The sequence below is a fragment of the Emydura macquarii genome, unplaced genomic scaffold, assembly GCF_026122565.2.
Source record: "Emydura macquarii macquarii isolate MOO-44397 ecotype Brisbane River unplaced genomic scaffold, CSIRO-AGI_Emac_v2 contig_450, whole genome shotgun sequence".
In the NCBI taxonomy this organism is placed as follows: domain Eukaryota; kingdom Metazoa; phylum Chordata; order Testudines; family Chelidae; genus Emydura; species Emydura macquarii.
In genome coordinates, this window is record NW_027130587.1 from 8945001 (window position 1) to 8967278 (window position 22278).

The following is a 22278-nucleotide window of genomic DNA, read 5'->3' on the forward strand; positions in this document are numbered from 1 at the left end:
AAGATTTTATTCAGTTGGCTGACATGCTTGTGAACTGGTATGCACAGCACATTTATGTTTCTCTTTTATTATATCTCATAACTGGGATGAGTTAATAATAGAGCATGCATTTTAAGTGATAGACAAGTAGTGCTAAGTGGTTAAGCATTGACAATGGTTAAGGTGTACCTGCATTAGATGAACTTTTGTGAAAATATACACTATCTTCTTTCTTCTTCCTAAGCATTAACCATTGTCCTTCTTGTCAATAGAAATATGATGCTTAATAAATAGGAAAACAAATCTTGTCTACCTTCTTTACCCCTTCGTCTGGAAACCTCAAGGCATCAGCAGTGGTTTTTGTTAAGGAATATGTTTTATGTGCATTTCCATTGTGGCTGACTGAGCTCAAACATCTCTGAATTAGATGTTCGTTTGTAATTGTCAAGGGAAATGTTTGTGCCTGTTTGATCTGGAAATGGATAGCAGTGAGAAACCTGTGGATAACTTAACATATGCAGCTAAGTGTCTGCTGTTCCTTTTAGAGTTTGAGCCATTACTGGACTGGGAGAAACATTAAAATAATTGGAAACAGTCTAGCAAGAAGCTTGTATGAAAAAGACAGCTCTTTTTGGAGTTCTTTTACTGGGATGGTAAGGTTAGAATATACAGTTAAATACCTTGAGGGTTTTGAGAACATTACTGCTGTGGTGTACATTCCTGAGAGATTCATAGGTCTGGAAAATAAGGTGGACATCTTGTGGACAATTCACAATTTATTTTTAAAACTCCGTTACTGCAACTGGGCCACCACACTGTCTTCTTGGCATCTGCTATGGAGTGTACTGTACATTAGACATACAAGAGCTGGGGCCAGGGGGAGTTTCAAATTCAACAGCCAGCAGCCCGGGTATCAATTAAAGTTGGGTTATTTTCATATGTCACATATATGACCCTTTAAACACTGAGCGATGGTGGATTCAGGATGTCTCTCTGACCCTACACTATGCAAATATACCAAGGCCAGAAGGACTAGAAAACCTGCTGAATTTTAATGTGAAAAGTGTGTGATGCCCCCACCTCATTGACATTCTGAATGGCTTTTTTTCACTAATCCTCACACTCAGTAGGCATAACTTTCTTGATCTCAGTTCTTCAGCTGGGTGTGCAGGTCAAAAAGGTGGCTGAATTGGGCCAGAAAAAAAGGCAGTTCATACTATCTAGAGTGATGTGCTTATTCACAATTAGAAAGGGGCCTGAGCCATGAAGTTCAGGCATGAATCTGAACTTTCCTAAAGTTGGAGTGTGCACAGAACTGAAGTTTTAGTTTGACCCCATCGAAATCATGGCCAGTCATCTAGTTTGCCTCCAAAGTTCCCCGATGTAATTGGATGTGTACACTTTGGGGAATGTTGTCTGAGCCCGTCTCGATTCACAATGGTAAAACCTGGGAAGTTTTCAAATCTGGTAGTGTCAGAGTTAAGGAGAACAAGGCAAACTGCCATAGGTACATCATTTCACCTTAGGTCACCATAATTTGTGGGAATGTTGATCCTAAATTGTATCCACATCACACAGACATATATATAGGTAGTGCTGGTAACCCATTGACTCAAGGAGATGTGAAGAGTTATTTTTTCCTCATTATTGATACTACTATCTCAAGTTCACTAGAAATGTGAGAAATTCAGGCATTCCATTTGTTGTTATTGGACCTGATCCAAAGCCCGTTAAAATCAGTGCAACAATTCCCATTTACTTCAGTGGACTTTGGATCACGCCTATAAAGCAGCTCTTTAGAAGAGTGCAGGAGAGTGGGAAGTAAGTAGCACAGGGCCAGATCTTCAGCTGGTATTATTGGTGTAGCACTACTGACTGCATTGGAGCTATGCCAGTTTTCACCAGCTGAGAATCTGCCCGTTGTTCTAAAAATGTATTTCTTACTTTCTACGTACAACTGTGTCCTATTTGGTAGGGGGTTGGTTAGGGTCTTTAGGAGGTTGTGCCTGGGAGACAGTAACTACATTGCTTGTCCTTCATTAATGAGAAGATGTGGAATAGAAAAGTTTTCTAGATCCACTGTCCTTGAGAATAAGGAACTATTAGTGAATGCAGTAGTGAAACAAGAATGCTGTGTTTTGCATACCAGTGTGATCAAATTTATAATACCAAATAATATTGAGTGAGATGATGGTAGGCATTATGATTTTCGAATGAATGCCAGCTTACTACAGTATGTGGTACACTATTGTGTTTTTATTTTGTGGAGCACTGGAAGGAATGGTTTGGGGGTTGTTAGCATTTTTGTTAGAGGATGGGGAGCACAAGCAAAGAAGTGGTTTGGGTTCATTTGGTTTTTGTTGGCGCTGGCTTGTTTTTCTTGAATTACGTGTTCTTTCATTCTTACCAGCTTTTATGAAATTGTAACTGTTTATGAATTAGACCCACAAAGCATCTACATTTCCACACAGAGAGCCATTCTTCTGAATAAGAACCCTTTGACTCTTTAAGATTGTCAGACGTGTTACTATTTTGTAAAGGAGTTACTGTATATACAGCCTGAATTATTTCCTCATAAAATGGTTTTAAAATGACTCCCCAGTGAGTGTAAAGAAAGCATGTCTAGACTTTTTTCGTTTTTCTCTTTTATCCCACAACCCACCCACCCTCCATAATTTTGTAGCTTATGGATAGTTGAGGATTTGTTGTACTGCAATTTAATGCTGAGTATGCACTCTTTAAGGGGAAAGAAAATCTCTTGCCAATGCGGTATTATTATGAATAAAGTGCTAACAGATTTCAGAAGTGTATAGACACCGAACTGAATGCCCGAGCCTGCAGCCACTTCTCACCTGAGTAACCCCACTGAAGCAGGGTGAACGGATTTTCAAATAGAAAAAGAGGTACAATTGTCACCGGTTGGCTATGCAATGCTATGTTAGAATATCATCTAATGCCTGCTGAAGCCGTCCTGCAGTGGAATTCAGTGGTGTTGGATGAGATGGTTAGTGGGTGTTGTGGTGTTATATGTGGAAGGTTCAAAGAGAAAAGGATGCCTGCTCCTCCTTTTCCAACACCAAGTAACCCCTCCTCTTTTGGATTTGCATTTGGCTGAAGGACTAGTTCAGTGACTTGTGCAGAGGTTGTAGCTGGGGAATCAATGGAAGGGCTAGCACAGAAAGGGCAGGGTTTCAGCCTGTGACACATCCACATGTCATGTCTGCTAGCATGTCACACATTTCACCAGATTAGGTGATCGACGGTCCAGTCTGCAGGAGCTTTACAAAAACCAGCACACGTTACCAGGCCAGATCCTAAGCTGGTGTAAATGGATGTAGCTCTAGTGCTATGCTGAATTACATTTGAGTAGAGGCTAGTCACATGAGTAAGGATTTGCAGGACTGGGCAGAGAGACCGGACTGGCTTTGTGCTGGAGACATGTTAGCCAAATACCTGAAACAATGAACAAATCCAGTGTTCCCAGCACTGAGGCTGAAGGAAGCAATTAATATTATCCCAATTTTTATTTTAGTTAAACCTTGAAGTGAGGTATCCTGGAGCTTATATTTTTAGCAACCCCTTCAAGAGATGAGGGAAATGAATTTAAAATTGATAACTGCGTGGCAGCACCACAGTTGTAACAAGCTCAAGGCCTACCTTGTGGAGCTCGCTGTACTCAGGGGACTGGAGTTCAGTTCTCTGTGCTGCCAGTTGAAATCAGAAATCACAACCACAATGATTAGCAGTGAATTTCCTGATCTCAGTGCCCCAGGCAAAGGAGGGAGGGGACTGAGCTTTTCTTCCCTTCTCCAGCTGGTTAACCCCTGACAGGGGACAGGAAGCCAGAGAGAGGGAATCTGGGGAAGTTTACACCATTTAGACTTGTACATGCTGTTTAAAAATAAAATAAAATAAAAAAATCAATGGCTATTAATGGTCAGGCCTAACTGTGGAGAAGCACCCAGCGGTGTCTTAATTAATCTCTTTGCTAACAGAGGAGCGTCCCTTCCAAATGCTTGCACTGCCCTTCTTGTTATTATAATGTAGGTCAGATCCAGAGAGGCATCCTATAGGCAAGGGGATAGATTCTGCTTTCAGTTGTATTGATGTAAATCCATAGTGACTGCACACTGACATCATGCTCTGGTTTTACGCCAATGTAATTGGAATCAGAACTTGGCCCCATTCGTGCCGGCATGAAGAAATATCCTACATCTATTGCTCTGTATTTATGGGCCATCATTGACATAACAGACAAAAAAAAACCCAGTGAAATTCTAGCACATAATGTGGTGAGTGGTGATTTTTTTTGTTTTGTTTTAACGCTACCTTGTATGATTAGCAAAGAGCTTTAGCACTTTTCTTTTGTGTGTGTGATCAATGTGTCTGAACAAAGCTATCACAATGGTCCCTGGTCCCTTTTTGAATGTTGTTGCTGCTGAAAGCTGCTTGTTCAGATCCCTTGTAATATCAGATCAGGGAATGTGGGTTAACACATGCAAACAATATCACATTGAAATTCATAAAATTGTTGAAAAGTACAACAGTTCAGGGGTACGGCTCATTTGTCAACAATGAAAATTTGAACATTTTAGTAACTGGAGCAGGAAGAAATGTTTGTTCATTTTAATTATCCACGAATCTATGATCTTTTGGGTTACCCAATCTAGACCCTTGACTGATGGGGGAGAGTTGAAAATTATTTTGTTTGCTTATTTGTTTTTTCCGGGCAGTTTATTTACTGCAATATATTTAGCCGTTTTTAGTGTGACCATTGCTAAGGCATGTGATGTGTGATGCATGCAAACCAGAATAAATAATGTATGTCAAGTGTGTATGTGCAACACTTTCCTCTTCTGGACGGAATCACGGCTGCTCATCTGTGTGTCAAAGGTTCTGTGCTGCTAACAGTTACCTGAGCTATTCATTTAGCATACAATGGGAGGGGCCTATGCTTGTCCGACCCATTCCTGAAAGGTGCTGCACATCTCTTCTTTGGTGGTACTGTGAACCCTCAAGTCGCTGGCAGCTTAGTGTGCTCAACAACTCTGAACTCCCAGGATAAGTTCCTTTGGCCAGGAAGGTCGGGAAGTTCTAACCTCATTACTGATGAGGTGTTCAGAACAGGCCGAGCAGCACAGTGACAACTGTGGAGCCCTAGGGTGAGGTTACAATCTAAGCAGAAGAGCAAAGCAGAGAAAAAAAGACAATATCTTGGATCAGCCAAAAGTTTTGGCCTAGCACGAGTTCCACCAAGCTGCCAGAATGAGCTCATCCCACAGTCAGAAGCCCTTCACCAAGAAAGCCTTCTAGACTAATCCCAAACACACTTTTCAAACTTTAACCATTTCAGCTGTGTCTGGGCAGGCACAAATTCTTCAAGACACAGTGAAGTAACTAACGCCTCTTCTGATACAGCAGAAAGTAAGTTTTCATGAAAGGTTCATGATATCCAGTATTTCAGCTGTGCGGGTTCAGCACCCCAGGACTAGCTGTTTTTCACATAGTTTTGGTTCATTGCAAAAAATTCATAAACATTCCAGTTTTGAGTCCATTTCCCAGATCGCTATTATCGTGAATTGAAAATAATGAGCCTGATTCCCCTCTCACCTGGTGCAGATCAGAAATCAGTGGAGTTATACTGGTGTCAGACCAGTGCAAAATGAAATCAGAATCAGGTGCATTGTTCTAGTTTTTGGGGAGGACTGTTGTTTATAAAATACATACCACTTAGGGTTGGTGGACATATAGATTATGTACTGCTTTAACTATAGAAATGGATATCCTTGCATCTTTAGTGTGCATGCATTTATACCAGTATAAAGAGGCTTATGTTGTTATAACTTATTCCCCAAATTAACTGCAATAAGTTATACAGATATAAGTTTTTTTTATACTGGTATAACAGCATTGATGCTAAGGTTTTTACCACTTCATACTGGTTTCTAAACAGCTATAGTTATAGCAGTACAAAAATATTATATAGACAAGACCCTAACTCCCGCATTTCTTCAAGGGGGCAGGTAGTAGGATGCTGCCTATAAGAATGTGCTTGCTTGCAGGAAGACATCCTTGTGTATTGCTTCACAATCCATGCGGATTAGCCATCTCTTTGGAAATATGCTTATTACTAATCAGCAATTTTCTCCACCGTTGTGTGTTTTTTTTTAAATTTTTTCTGGCTACTAAATAATTCCTGATGTGCTTTTTAAATTTCCAATAGCGCTCTGTGAACTGGATGTTTGCTCTGTATATCAAGCAAGACAGAAAATAAATAAATAAAATACCATAGAAGTCATTAGTTCCAGAATCCCTTGGTTCACTCTGGTATCCAGCAAATAAAAAGGCTCCTAACAACAGACTTTTAAATGCGACGGTGCATTCCTTGCACGGTGGTGCCACTCGCAGCACAATACGCCTTCCTTTTACTGTGACTTAAGGCCAGCAAGTTACCCTGGGGTAAATCTGCAGCAACTTCACTGAAGAAAGTGGAGTTTTTCTGGATTTAAACTGGTAAGTGAGCACAGAATTTGGCCCCATGAATTTTACTCCCTTGTTTCTTATAAGCATTTTATTACTATTTAAAGTTAGTGAGTAGTTCCCCTCAGGGTGTTTTGGCTCATAAATAAAGGCTAACGAAATATTTAATTTTACTAAATAGAGTAATTTTTTAAAATGTGCCAGAAGTGGGCTTTTGGCATGATTTTGTTTTTTCCCATACCCACTGTTGTTTAAAGGTGAAAGCTTCAGTGTTTCCTCTGAGCCTCGTAGCCAAAGCAGCCATTGTACTTTGTTCTTCTCCTCCTCTCTGCCCCTTAACCTCTATCATTTCATTAGCCCCCGCATTGGGTAATGCGCACACATCCATGCTGTTCACGCTGGCCTGAGGTCTGTGATTTTCATTGGTTCAGAATTGGATACCCTTCCTCAAAGTGAGTTATTAATAATCCCATTGAGATCAGTGGAACTTCTTGTAGAGTAAGTGCTATTCAGCAGAAGTAAGAATACCAGAATGTAGCCCTGCATCTTTTTCAATGCTTTTGTGAACATATTCAGTCACCATCATTTTATTTTTAATTGTACACATCCTGCTTCATTCCAGAGGTTTTTTTCTGTGCACACAATTAAAACACAGATTTTACTTCTTCTTAAAACTAAACCTGTCACAACATGATGAATGAAATGTTAGAACTAAATGTGTTTTAATAGCATGGAAGGCTGCAAATTTCTCACTGAAACAAGATCTATATTTTGCTTAATTATTATTAGTAATAGTATTAGTAGTAGCACTATTATGATCCTGATCATTTTCCAGGCCTTGGAATTTTCAGATGCAGTTTTGATTAGGCAACAATGTGAGATATTTTGGTTGAATTTCATCTCTGTAAAGCCATTTTAAAAAGCAGACTGGACTTGTTTGATTTACATTTCAGATATTAAAGAGAGCGCTGGTCTCTGCATTTTTTGCTACAGGGCATTGCTTCATTGCTAAAAAATAGGACTATGGTAAGGATCCAATTTCTTAATGAACCAGCCTATCTGGAGGAAAACAGCTTTTCACACCATAATAAACAATGAACACCTTTTAGATAACAAATTCAATGGCAAAAATATAGCATTGTAGAATGTCGTAACTCTGTAATTTAATGGAAGCACTTGCTGCATTAGTGGTTTACATTAATTTTTCAAATTAATTTTGTTTGGCCTACAGGGAAAATATTTTCTTTTTTGTTTCTGATATCCTGCAGCTCATTAACACTTTTTTATCACTGCTCTACAATACTATTTATAGCTGTCCAATTTGTAGCTAGAGGCTCGGTTTTTTTAACTAGGAAGGGAGGAGCTTTTTTTTATCGAGACCATAAAAGTAGTTTCTTCCATGATGAAAAATCAGCATCTCCGCAGCAGTCCGATCACTGTGTCTTTCAGAGAATTTATCAGTTAAGCCGCCTGTGATTTCTGGTCTAAACTTCACTGCCTGGGTCAGAAGCATTCTCATCCTCATTTTGATTTTCACAGATTAGGCAGATTTCATGGATTAGAATTTGTCCAGTGATTCTATTCAGTCTCCTCTCCACCCCCTCCCTCCCTCCCTCTGTCCCCAGCTGATCGGGAAAGATTTTGAATCTATTCAGAATGTTGCTGCTCATGGACATGTATGGTACTTAAAGGTACAGCTCTCCTACCTTGCCCTTTACCTGGTTACAGGATTGAAAGGGATTTCAGTACAAAACACAACCTGTTCTTATTTAGGGTTAATGAAGGTCACAATTGGGTTTTTCTAATTGGGGCCTCTGGAGTGCTGCCTCGCTCAGAAAAATGAAATGAACAAAACAAAGTTAGATGCATTTAATGTCAACTGTAAGCGCCATTCACAGCTGTTAATTGAACAGTGGACTGCTTCCATCTTCCTGAATCAGGCTGCTCCTGTGCCCCAAACTGTGTAATGCACATTTCTGTAAGATCATAAGAACGAGCATTCTGCATCAGACCAATGGTCCATCTAGCCCAGTATCCTGTCTTCCGATAGTGGCCAATGCCAAGTGCTTCAGAGGGAATGAACAGAACAGGTAACCATCAAGTGATCCATCCCCAGTCACCCATACCCAGACTGTGTAATGCATGTTTCAGTAAGAGCCTCCCAAACAGGAGAAGGAGAACAGCTTTGCAGCTGTAACAGAGCGCTGACCCACTGAGAGATGTGTTTGGCAGGTCTCTTCTATTAAGGCCCATTCCTACAAGGTTCTGAGTATGCTCAACTTCCATGTCATTCACTGGATGCTGTGTGAGCTCAGCAGTGCTTAGGGGATGCTCAGCCCCTTGCAGAATTGGTCCTTGAAATGAGCTCATGTGTAAGAAAGGAGGGTTACACTGCAATGTGTAACATTTTGCCTCCACTTGTAAAGAAGACTTCAGGTCTTTGTCAGTGGGTGGTAGATGTAGCAGCAAAGATTCATGTGTGTGGTCCGGAAATGGAGGCAGGACATACGCTTCATCCTTAAGGATACCCTCAAGGAATCAACCTGCATGACAGCATATAGGAGTAATCACTATAGGGTGCATGAACTGGCAGGATTATCCATCCATCCATCCATCCATCATTGTAGTATCTGAGCACCGGTCAGGGCCCGCTTTTCCTATTTTCAATACAATTTCACAGCTTATTCAACGTGACTGCCCAAATGTCAATTGCACAGTACAACACACAATTTTTGGACGATGAAAATGTAGCTGTTGAATGTTGTCTGTATTGTTTGACCTCATTTAATAAAAGCAGTATATATGAATTTGGTGTAGTTAAACTGAACTTAAAAGATAAATCATAGGGTGGTCCTTGAGATATAGGCATATTGCACTTAGAATAGTTACCTTGTCTTAATAGATTGTGCTTCTGTACCATTAGGAACTGGATACCATAAACTGCAAGCAAAATAGAACAAGTAGGTAGGACCTTGCTCTGCTCCTTTTATAGGATATTATTTGTAGATATTCAATAACATGCAATTACCATGGGTGAGATCATCAAGTTGTGTAAATCGGCATCACTCCACTGGAGGTCAGCTGAAGAATTCCCCTATTAACACACACACACACACAGATTCTACTCTCATGTATGCTGGTGTAAATCAGGAGTGACTTCACAGACATCAATGGGCCAGATCCTCAGCTGCTGTTGGTTGGCTTCAGTGGAGCAATGCTTGTTTACACCAGCTGAAGATCTGAGCAAGCTGACTTATGCTGGTGTTAAACCAGTGCAGATGAGATCAGAATCAGGACCTTAAGACTGTGACTCCCACTTAGTTCTCTCCTGATGAGCTCAGAAAGCAAATCTGTGTGATGCATGGCAAAGGTGTTCTCAACAGGGCATGGCCCATTAAATGAAAGACTGACATGCTGAGCCAATCAAGAAAGACCTGGATGAAAATCAGACTCCTGCCTCTATTTGAAATCCCTGCCTTGAATCTGTAATTCATCTGTTAAATCAAGTGTGCTGTATAGTGCTTTAGCACAGAGGGAGACTAGCATGTGGAGCTACTCCAGTTGAATTTCTAGCACCAGTTTCAAGTTGGGGAAAAGGCATCATAACTGTGATAGCTTCTTGGACCTTATGTTTCTGGCAAAGGCAAAGCAGCAGGGAAGACTTCTGAAAACTGATGAGCTGGTGTAAGTCATTAGAACAATGGTGGACAGCAGCAGGGCTTCAGTATTGAATAAACCATAGGGGCTATTGTTGTATTTCAAAAAGACTTTTTTTTTTCCCATGAAACTCGTAGCCATTTTTAAGCTTTCATTTTTCATAATGTCACAGATAATCTTTTATCTATTACCCACTAGTGCTTTTCTGACAGACATTTACATCAAATGGTAACGTACAAGCTGGAACTATGTCTAGTGGGGAAAAGCAGTTTGATAGGAAAGGTTATTCGCTCCCTCTGCTTCTTATGACTTTGTTCTTGAGTCTCACACATTTTTTGTCCATCTAAATGCAGGCGTTTCTAGAGCTTTTTCTTTAGAAAAACCTTCAATGCTCAGATCTGAGCTTATTCAGGCTTCTTCCTCTGTATCAGTCAAAAGTTTGTATTCCCTGAAAATGAGGAATCTGCTTTGAAACATTTGTTGAATGTTCTGTATCCTTCCAGAATCCCTTTAGAGCATTTCCTACAGAGACATCTGCAGTTGGGGGGTGGGGGCGGGGAAGAGAGGGGCTAAAGCAGCCAGGAGCCCTTTTGCAATTTCACCTGTCTACCAAAGAAAACTGAGGAAACAGTGACCTTTTAAAATGTGGTGACTAAAAGTTAGCAAAGCAGAAAACTGTGTGACTGGAAATATGAAAACGTGGCTCAATATTGCATTGGTTTCTTAATTCTTCACTTATGAGGTTAATAAATGACAATATAAAAAGGTGAATAACACTGGCTGCATCTTGTGTGAAGGATTGCATTGATTCCAGAAGTGGCCTTGTTCTGCATCTGATGAACTGGAATAGATTTTATTATATAATGCGGCTCGTTCTTTTACGTTATCTGAAAGTCCTTCATAAAGGCATGAGTTAGGTACTGAGGGAATACAGTGACTTTGCAGGGAAATACATGAGCCATTATGCATTCTGTTATGTGTTACATAGGAAATTTGAATATTAGAAATTTCGCACTTTTTTAATGAAGTTGTTTTTCCCTGTTCTTCAACCGTGGGACCTTTACTTTTATCTGGATATCCACCATAGATAAGCAGAAGGGGTTTTGGGTCTATGTTTCATCTGAATCATAGCATCTCTGACAGTAGAGCATTCTCCTTAGTATTGAGTTTGCAGTGTCAGCACTGGATATGAGGCTGGAATAGTTAATGACAGAACAGCTGAGATATGTGCTTAAAATTGAACGTCTTGCTAGTATCCATTGTTGCCTAAGGATCTAACTCCGCTCCCATTGAAGTCTAGAGTCGTTTTGCCATTTGACTTACGCAGGAGCAGAGTACACATGCCATTTCAATAAGAGCTCTTCATGTCACAAAGCATGTATACCGTGTGAAAAGGGAGGGGACTTCCCACTTGTCTGGTGAAATTCAAGAAAGGGGAGTTTCAGGTTTGCTGCATTAAGTACACCCCCCAGTCATTAGTGCTGGAAGGTAAGAGGTGAGTTCAGAGGCACAGTGACAGCTCACAAGTGCTGTCATTATCATCACGTTAAAGTCAGAGCTTAATAGAGATGAGCAAGCTTTCCGCTAGTGAAAACATAATTGCTTGAATATCAAATGCAATAATGTTGGCTTTATTTTAAACCTGCGGGGGAGAATCTTCCTGCCCCTCCAAAAACAAAAAAAAAACAAACGCCAAAACCCCAAAGTTTTTCCTTTCTACCAAGAAGTCTTGTTCCAAGGGCAAATTGTAAACAATGGGACTCAAGTTCCTTAGGAGTTATTTTTATTACTCTTTGTGGGCCCATGTAGATGCAAAGTGCAGAAAAAGAAAACTGAGATCTTCCAACTAGCAGGATCCCAGGTAATGATGTTTCTTAAAACTATTTTTAGCACACACGTGTCATTCAGTGCTGACTACTGTATCTTTTATGAGGATAAACACTAACTGGCTCTTGTCATTAAAGCACCAGAAAAGGTCTGATAAGGCTGGAGATCAGGCAAAATTCTGTTCACTTTGGGAATCAGGCCTTGATTCAGTCCCCATTAAAGTCAACAGAAGACTCATCTTGGCTTCAGTGGGCTTTTGGATCAGACCCTAAGTGAAGAAACACAATGAGCACTGGTGTAATTCCTTTGAAATCAAAGGGCCTGAATCTGTTCTCATGTACACTGGTTTAAATCTGGATTAAGTCTACTTAAATCAGTGGAGTTACCAGTATTGCCAACCCCAAGCACTGAAAAATTACAAGTCCTGGAAAACCTATGAGAGTGGCTTAAAAATCATGAGATTTAAAAAATAATAAATTTGTCTTCTGGATTTTGAGCTTTTAGAGTGCATATTTACAAACTTTTCTCTACAGCATGAGACTTGTTTGGTTAAATGAAAGCTGAGATTCTCACACTGTCACTTGACTCCAAGAGCTGGGGCTTTTAAGAAAAACACCAACTGTCGTGAGACTTGAACTAAAATTCCAAGAGTCTGAGTAAGGTCCGCGGCTTGACCTGTGTCCACACTGCAAAATGACAGGGTCTAGGCCAGAGTCACAGTGGAACTCAGGCTCGCACCCACCCCGCTAGAGGGTCATGGGACAGAGGTTGAGTGCTTGCTGACCTGAATCTAACTGATTGTGTGTGGACGGAAGGGGCGCTTGGGATCAAACCTGAGTTAGAACCTGGGCTTAGTGTTCAGTATAGACATATCCTTAATGGCCATGGAAATTAGGGGTCTAGATACCCCAGCCAGTTTTGGAAATCTCTGCCTCTACTTTTCATAGACTTTTATTTCATGATTTCAGACCGTGTTTGTTAACTTTTTGTTTTTACAGTAAGAGAGCTATTTTTTGACAGAAAGCTTTCTCTGTAAGTGGAGCATAACCAGATTCGTAATCTGCATGGCTCCTGCTCAGCTGTGAGGATGCACTGTAGTCACAGAGGGGCTGCACTAGCAATAAGGTTGCAGTGTTCTGCTTGCGTTGATTCTGTAGCTGCTCCATAGTCTAAAAGGAAAGATTCTTTCTGTGGGCCACCCTTGAGATACCTTTTCAGTCGCATGATCCTCCGCATGGCAAGTGTCCTACTTGCCCCAGGCCACCCAACTGTGCTGCTTTGAGTTCAAATACATGACAAATAAGATGAAATAAGATATGGAAGAGGAATTAGTCAGAGGGGGGTTCTGTCAATATCATAAATCACTCGGTTTTGCATTGAAAGTTATGGGTGTGCTGGGTGGAATTTTCTCTCTCCATAACCGTTGTGGTGGTCTGCTGTCTGCTTGGAATCATTCAGTCCTGCAGCAGATTTTTATCTGGTTTTGTCTGAGTTGTGTCGACTAATAAGAAGGGTGCAGAAATGTAGCTATTGAAGGGTTTTTTTGGGTTTTCAAGTGGGGGCAGTGGTAGTGGGTGCCCTCTTTTGAAAGGCAAAGGGAATCAATGTGTCTTTGATAGATTGCTCTGGTCTAGTCAGTGGGATGCCTGTCTGATTTCTTAGTGTGTATGTATCAGCTCTGGCAGTGTAAAATAGCACAAAGCAGACTTAGTAGGTAGGGGCTTAGAGTGGAGCAATGCTGAGGTGGTGAAGAAAGAAGAAGCAGTTCAAGTTTCACACCGTCTTGTCATGGGAATTAGACGTCTCTGTACCGTGATAAGCTAGAGTCTAATGTTTGATGACCTTTTCATGGCTCCAGTTGACTTCTGGTGATGATCAGCAAACACAGTAACAAGCTTTACCATATATGTGGCAAGGGATTACTGAAGAAACAGCATCTATCCGATTTGTATATGCTCATCGAGAAACATCTGCAAGGGGGAGAGGGTGAGAGCAAGGGAGGGGAAGAAAGACAGGCGTACTTGGAGAGGTTTTGTCCGGCCACTTGCCATCAAGAGCAATTACAGAACCCTCCATTGTCCAGAAAGGAATGTTTTGCGTGTCTGACTCTCTCTCTGTCATAAAGCTCACTTCATCAGATGAGGCTTGCTGTTTTCTTCTGGACATGTAACTTTTCTGAGTCTGAAGAATAGCAGGACTCTCATGTTGTTCAGGGTTTTTTTGCACCCGTTTGCACTCGGCATTGGATATTTTAACAGATCGGATATTGAGTTCTTCTGTGGTGAGTCCATTATTTGACAAATATGAATAGCTGCAGGACTCATTGCAGACATTTATCCTTCACAAAATCAGCTATTTAAGCACTGTGGGGGTGAGGGAACTAGGATAGATTATTTAAACCAATGTTTGCATATTACACCTTTTGTCCTGGTGGGGATGGAAGAATCATTTCATGACAATATGTATGTTTAAGTACATTCTCTGATAGCATTTAGCAATTACTAACCAAGAAAATAGTTAGCAATTAGGAGTGCAGTAATAGATGGAAGTCTATTGTACTAATTGAGTGGAATTACCAATGGCAATAGAGACATTGAAGATGCATTCAATTCTTCAGTTTAATTAAGAGTTTATATAATTATAGTGCATTTTTCAGGTGATTCTCAGTAAAGGATGAGAGGAATTAAACAGAGTCTGATGCACTATAGTCTGGGGCAGGTTCTTTGTGAAACTGCTAAGTTGCATGGATTCACAACTGGAAACAAAAATACGGTGGTTAGACTCAGGCAATAATCTAATTCGTATCATTTGTAAAATTCTGGCCTCAGTATCGTTGGAGATTTCGAAAGATGAGGCTTTAACAGCGTTCCAAGGGTATGATTTGAAAAAGAATAGGGAGAGACAGTTTAGAATACATACCATTTTATGTTGTTGTTTTTAAAGGGAGTTTATCTGTTGTTTTAAAATAAAATGACATCCAATGTTTATGTAACCTGATAAAATCTTCGGAGCTGAACATTCCATGTATTGAGCAATAATCAGGTCACTTCTCTCTCATGTGGTCACACGTACAGCAAACATGCTAATTCAATAAAAAGAACCTGAATTGAAAAATGTTTTGCTGTCAGGGTGTGTGCAGGGAACATTGTCCCTGTTGAGCAGTTAAGCCGTAATGTGGATCGCTGGGAGAACTGGCTTAGCTTCTGGGAAGAGCATTCAGAGTCTGAGAAGTGTAGGTTGGGTGTGTTAGGATAAACCGGTAATTATATATTTTTTTAAAAGATTGCGGCGCTCCCTCTCTCTATCTGTTATGTCCTGAAGAATGAGTTCTTGGTGTGGATTGCACTAACGCTTGGGAGAAATATGAACTCCTTGTTCAAAGAATGCTGCTTCTACAAAATACTCTCTCAGTATAGTAGTCATTTAACCTTTTATTATGTTTGTCTGGTTTCTTATTTTATTTTTAAAGTAACCATAGCCCGGTTTTCTTGCTAAATAGACCGAGACAACTGTAACCTCAAATTATAGTGGCTTTTTAATTTTTTATTTTAATATCTCTTTCATATTAGCACACGGTACCATTAAAATATCAAGTTTCACTATTTGTCAGTAACCATTTACAGAGCTCCTATTACAGAATGCTGTAGCTGTGTTTCACCCCAGAGATGTTTGCAATTTCACGTGAATCCTGTAAGTGTAAATGCTATGGAACCTTATGGCAGAAAGATGCTATTTAAAACAGAAGTAATCAAATCATTATGATTAATGTTGATGGAGGAGTCTATAGTTTATAATACGTTACGCAGGAGAATAAATTCAGAAGGGGCCAGAATATCAACTGATGTAAATCAGCATTGCTCCATTGAAGCCAAGGATCTGGCCTATTGTACTCTATAATCCAGTACAAAGTTTTGAAATAACCAATTGATGTATTAGCAGGGGTCTCATAAGCAAGACACGAGATGTAATTCTTCCACTCTAATCAACACTGATAAGGCCTCAAGTGGAGTACTGTTTCCAGTTCTGGGCATCAGCGTTGGGAAAGATGTGGACGCATTGGAGAAAGTCCAGAGGAGAGCAACAAAAATGATTAAAGGTCTAGAAAACATGTCCTACAAGGAAAGATTGAAAAAATTGGGACTTTTTAGTCTAGAGAAAAGGGGGCTCGGGGGAACATGCTAACAGTCTTTACTTTATCACCCTCTTCTTTATAACAACCCTTTATGTATTTATTCTCCTTAACCACTGAAGACAGGACAAGAAGCAATGGACTTAAATTGCAGCAATTGAGATTTAGGTTAGACATTAGGAAAAACTTCCTAACTGTCAGGGTAGTTAAGCATTGGAACAAATTGCCTAGGGAGGTTGTGGAATCTCCATCGTTGGAGGTCTTTAAGAACAGATTAGACAAATTCTTGTCAGGGATGGTCTAGATAATACTTAGTCCTGACTCAGTTCAGGGGACTGAACTACATGACCTGTCAAGGTCCCTTCCAGACCTACATTTTTATGAGATTAGAACTAGGGAGTTCTTGGCGTGTAGTCCTGTGCTCAGACCCCTAGATCATGCCTTTTCTCCCCCATATGTGCCGTACAAGGGTACACCTTTGTGTTATACTACTGAAATTTAGAAACTATTTCTGGATCACAGACTAATGACTTTTTGTTTGTTTGAGTTATTACCCTGCAAACTCACATGAGCAAGAGGGAACTTATCACCAACCCAGCTAAATACACAGATGACATTTCAATTGCAATATAATTCTTCATGCTTCTCCAGAAAAGAGAAATTAGTCCCCTTCAGTTCCCAATGGGCATGTGATACACATCCATGGTAGTGGCAACCATATGGATCTGTGTAAGCCCTGAGCGTGCACTAGGAGAGCCCAAGGAGTTAATTGCAATGCCCATGAAACATGGAAAATTCAGAGGATAGCAATTCCGAAAACAAACGTTAAAGAATAAAAGCCACATATATGTCAGACAACTTTCCTTCAGCTCTGTCTCTGTGGAGTAGGTGTTGATGTTTTTCACCTTACTGGTTTGTTAGGGATCAATTGTGGAATGTTTTGGTTGTTAGTCTAAAATTACTCTTCCCTCCTGTGTGGTTCCAAATCTCAAGATACTATGAATTCATGTTTGTTTTGTTTCTGAGCAGTGGGTGTTCCATTGCAGTAATATGTTCCATTGATGTCATCTGGGTTGCATCCATCTAAATTAAAGTGATTAGCAACAGGTGATATGGCAGGGTGATATTTCTTTGTATCAATTAAATATTTAATAGGATTATTTGTTACCAGGCTTTTTCATTTCACTGGTGGGCACGTGAAGGCAGGTATTGTGATAAACTGCTTTCTCTTGAGTGAATGCATGTAAAACATACATAAATCACAAAGGAAGGTCCAGAATTATGTCCTTTTTATCTGTTACCATCTTTGGATATCGTATTTGATTTCTTTATTTAATGTTAAATGTAGTAAAAGCCTACCTGAATCTTAGAAATTATGGAAATACAAAAATTACACCAAAAAGATACCACAGACTCTATCAATCGAATCACTTCATAACATAACCCACATAATAAAACAGTAACGGTTGGAAGCCCATGGCAAATTAGATCCCCATAAGCAACCACCTTAAATTTCCCGTCTTAACAGCCATCTCAGAAGATTAACAAATCCAGACTTGTCGGACCAAGGAGGGATGGATGTTTCGGAGCAAAAGACTCTAATTATTATTATTTATTATTTGTGTTCTCATAACTCCTCGAAGCCCTGGTCATGGACCAGCACGCTGGTGTGCGAGGTGCTGTACAAACACAGAACACCCGAATGGCAAATGCACAGCTATCAGTTCCCTAACTTTTATATGTCTATCCTCAAATTATTCCACTTGAGTGAGAGCAGTCCTACTACCAAGTAACACTCAGGTTACTACATCATGAGTCCTGTACTCCCTCATGTGTGGTGCTAAGGCTTTGGGAGCACATAAGAGGGTTTTTTCCCTGCAGTATTAATTCTGTTCCAGTGACCTGTGGGAGAACTTGTCTGCCCTTTCTGGGCTCGTGGGGGAACTTGAGTTAGGGGCAACACATTATAATTTGAGTTAACTTTGCAGTGAAGACGAGTCCCATGGGACTCCCAGTTGAAGAACATCCATTGGTCACAACTTGTCACATTACCACCCGGAGAGTCAAGTTATTAATGCCCATAGCATTCAGGATTTTGTAGCTCAAAACCAAAACCTTAATACCACTAGAAAACTAATCAGAAGCTGTCACGGATCCATAGGTTTGGTGCTATTCCCCAGCTTTTAAACAGTCTCTTGGAGGTACCCATTCGGGCTCTTATTCTGCCATCAGCGTAGACCAGTAGCCTCACCACCTCTGAGACTGAGACTGGGTATCAGAACTCTTGATTCACATTGTGAGCTTTGCCCAGCGAGTCTAGCTGAGATAGATTTTTGGTCAGAGACTTGAATGCATTTCATGCGTTGTTACTGGAATGTCCCTTGGCCATTGCTTATAGTTTTGGGAGTTAACTGAGCTTTTTGACGCTACGCTCTTTGGGGCTGAAATTCTTATGTGTTCAGCACATTTCACCTGGCAGTCAGTGCCGTGCATGCTGATGCTGTGTTAAAGATAAATAACAATGTTCATAGCAGTGCAGCTTTCCATACACTAATGCTGGTTTTTAGGTTAGTGAAACTCAAATAGCTGCTAACCCTTGAAATTTACATTGTATGAATAGCGTTGCATGAAAGTCTGTGTTATCTCATACTTTAGGGTACTTCCTGTGGACTGAAAGTTTCACATTCAAATTTTTGGGAGTGGGATCCTTGTTTGTTGTAAGGAGAATCCAAGAAAATAATATGATTATGATTAATTAATTATAATTATGATTATATGATATAATATTCCTTTGGTCACCCATTTGTCAGCTGAAATAAAGAGGTCAAATGTTCAAAGAAAAGTTTGCTGTAGCAGGGTAAACAGATGAGACTGAGAATTCTCCTAGGCCATATACAGTCCATATCCAGGCACCACATAGCCTGGGGTTGGAAGGATACACATATGCAAAATCAAATCAGGATCTTCTTGAGAAAGACTCTTGTTACCATCTTGCATTTTCTGGCCAATCAGCCATGCACGTGAACCCATCTATGGGTAGCTCAGAATACAATCAAAAGTATTTTGTACTTTTGTGTGAAGATCTCAAAGCACTTCTCAAATATTAGCTAAATCGCTCAACCCGTCAGCTGTGGAGGCAATGATCTGTGTTATAACCATTTTACACATCAGTACACTGAGGCACTGAGTGCTGAAGTGACTTGCCCAGAGTCACACACTGAGACAAAGCCAGAAACAGAACCCAAAAGGCGTGACTCATAGTCCGCTGCACCAATCATTAGATGGTCTATTCTCTCTCCATGTCAAATTGTTACCTCCCATGCTCTGGGGTGAATTCCCACTGTGTTTCCTGGACATAAGACATTCCCATTCTGCACGCTCTTCCCCTCAGGAAACCTTGGTTCTCCTCCTAGCTATGCCACCGGCCTGTTTGGGCAGAGGATGTCCCTGCTCTGTACCTCAGTTTCCCCAGCTGTAAAATGGTGATAACACTTAACCCATTTGTAAAGTGTTTTGAGATCCACTGATGAAAAGTGCTATATCACAATGGGCTATTATTATTTATTATTACTATTATTTTTAAAGGTCAAAAATCTCTCTCCTTTGACTCTTTCTCTGTGTGTATGTGCATATAGTAAGTACATACGATTGCATGTGGTGTGTATTCACAGCATCCGGTGTTTAAAACCGTTCCCTGTGGTTAAGGCTGTCCGATGTGTGAACATCTCAAGTGTCTACAAATGGCATACGAAATTTACCTTTCAACTGATTCATTATAATTTACACCAAATGAAAGCTTTAGCACTGGAGCTATGATGTAGGTTATCTATGTTTTACTTTGGGTATGTTTTATTCAATACTAATGGCCCGGCACTCATTACAGGACCTCCTTCCTCTCCTCCACACACACACCTTCTTTCCTTATGCTGACCACTAATCCCATCAGAAAGAAGATCTGGTTATCATATGGATTGCAAAGCTTTCCTTTTGCATCACAAACAGTTTAGATCAAAACCCCCTAATTTAAAGATAGATGTTTTCTGCTATTAAGAGTGTGCGTGAGAGAGAGGAATCTTTCCTTTCATAATCATTTGCTCTAACATTAGCTTGTTTGACTTAATTTAGACACTAAATAAGAATACTGGTTCATATGAAATATGAATCTGACCTGAATTTTCAAGCTAACCACAAAAGGAAGCCATTTTAACTTTTCAAGAACGTCTTCACTAGTTTTATCTCCCGTATGAACAAAGAGACTCCTTTCTCAGACATGAGTGTCAGTGGTTCAACACTCCTTTCTCAAACATGAACTTCAGAGTTCAATACTTCTGACTGTTTGTTTAGATGTTTAAATAGGAATATGCGAGTTAAATTGTGGGAATTTCTTTTTGAAAATCTTGACCCAAGGTTCTCTCTTCTTTGTGTGACCATTATAGCTCATTAGAGAGACAGGGTGGGGGAGGTAGTATCTTTTATTGGACCAACTTCTGTTGGTGAGAGAGACACGCTTTCGAGATTACACAAGTCCTCCTTCAGGCCTGGGAAAGGTACTCAAAGTGTCACAACTAAATTCAAATTGGAACAGATTGTTCAGTATAAATAGTTAACACATACTTCAAGGGACCATTCAAGATGAAGTGGCCTGTAAACATCCCTCCAGTCATAGGAGGAAAAGGATGAGGGGTGAGAAAAGCAGCTGAGGAGGTTGTTAGAGAATTATAGATTGTTGTAACAAGCCATGAATCCAGTGTCTTTATTCAGTCTATGATTTTTAGTGTCTAGCCAAGTTATGAATGGATGAAACCACACTCTTGATCATACATTGACTGCTATATACAAAAAACCCACAGATCACCACACCTATCTTCACAGATCCAGTAACCACCCCAAACACACCAAAAAATCTGTTATCTACAGCCAAGCACTCAGATATCACAGAATATGCTCTCAGGAGAGAGTCCAGGATATATATCTTAACACACTCAAAACCACCTTCACCAAACAAGGACGCTCCATCAGAGAAGTTGATCACATGATGAAATGGGCCACTCAAATAGGCTGAGGGGGACCTGCTTCAATACAGAAATAAAACCCCCTCTGACCACACACCCCTACTTGTCACCTACCAACCCACACTGGAACCAATATGGGGTATCATCAAACAACTACAACCCATACTTGATGGGGACCGCTTCCTGAAAGAAATCTTTCCTGCACCCCATCTTCTGGCCTTCAAACAACCCCACAATTTTTCCAAGCTCATCGTCAGAAGCAAGTTCCCGACAGACCAGGACATACCAACTCAAAACGGCCAGAAAAACAGATCCAAAATCTGTAGATGTGTCTCTTCTGCTACAATGATCAACACCTCACGCAACACATCTTTCATGATCCATGGGTCCCACTCATGCCTATCACAATACGTGATGTGCCTCCTCCAGGTCACTAAATGTCCCACTAACAAATATGTGTGTGAAACCAGACAATCACTATGCTCTCAAATGAGCTCACACAGAAAAATGATAAAAGTCAAAAATACCCTACTACCTGTGGGTGAACACTTTTCACATAGTGATCGCTCTGTGACTGACCTATTAGTCCTCATCCTCAAAGGAAACCTGCACAACGCTTTCAAAAGATGAGCCTCTTAGCTTAAATTCATAAAATTTCTAGATACCAAAAATTATGGACTGAATACAGAATCTGGATTTATAGCTTATTACAACGATCTATAACCGACTACCAACCCTCCCCCCCGCTCCTTTTGCCTTTGATTGGAGAGGTGTCAACAGGCCACTTCACCTTGAATGGTCCCTTGAAATATGTATTAATTACTTATGCTAAACAATCTGTTCCAACTTGTATTTAGCTGTGACACTTGGAGTACCTTTCCCAGACCTGAAGAAGAGCTCTGTGTAAGCACGAAAGCTTGTCTCTCTCACAACAGAAGTTGGTCCAATAAAAGATATCACCTCACCCACCTTGTCTCTTTAATATCTCTTTAATAACACAGCTACAACAACACTGCATACATTGGAGTTCATAACATTACTCCCTTCGCTAGCTTTGTGTAATGTACTGTGTACTGCTGGGTTAGAACTTGCTGGAAGTGGCTGTCTTTTACTGAGGCTGTATGTAGACAGGGCTGGAGCCCACAAATGCTCACTCTGTGTTAGTCCAGACTTCCACTAACAGCCCCATTGAAG

The 22278-nt window shown here is 40.4% G+C and overlaps 1 protein-coding gene across 10 annotated transcripts in view; it reads left to right on the top strand.

Moving 5' to 3' along the window:
• AUTS2 (activator of transcription and developmental regulator AUTS2) overlaps positions 1-22278 on the top strand; it is an 881418-nt gene that overhangs the window by 723041 nt on the left and 136099 nt on the right. The window lies entirely within an intron of this gene.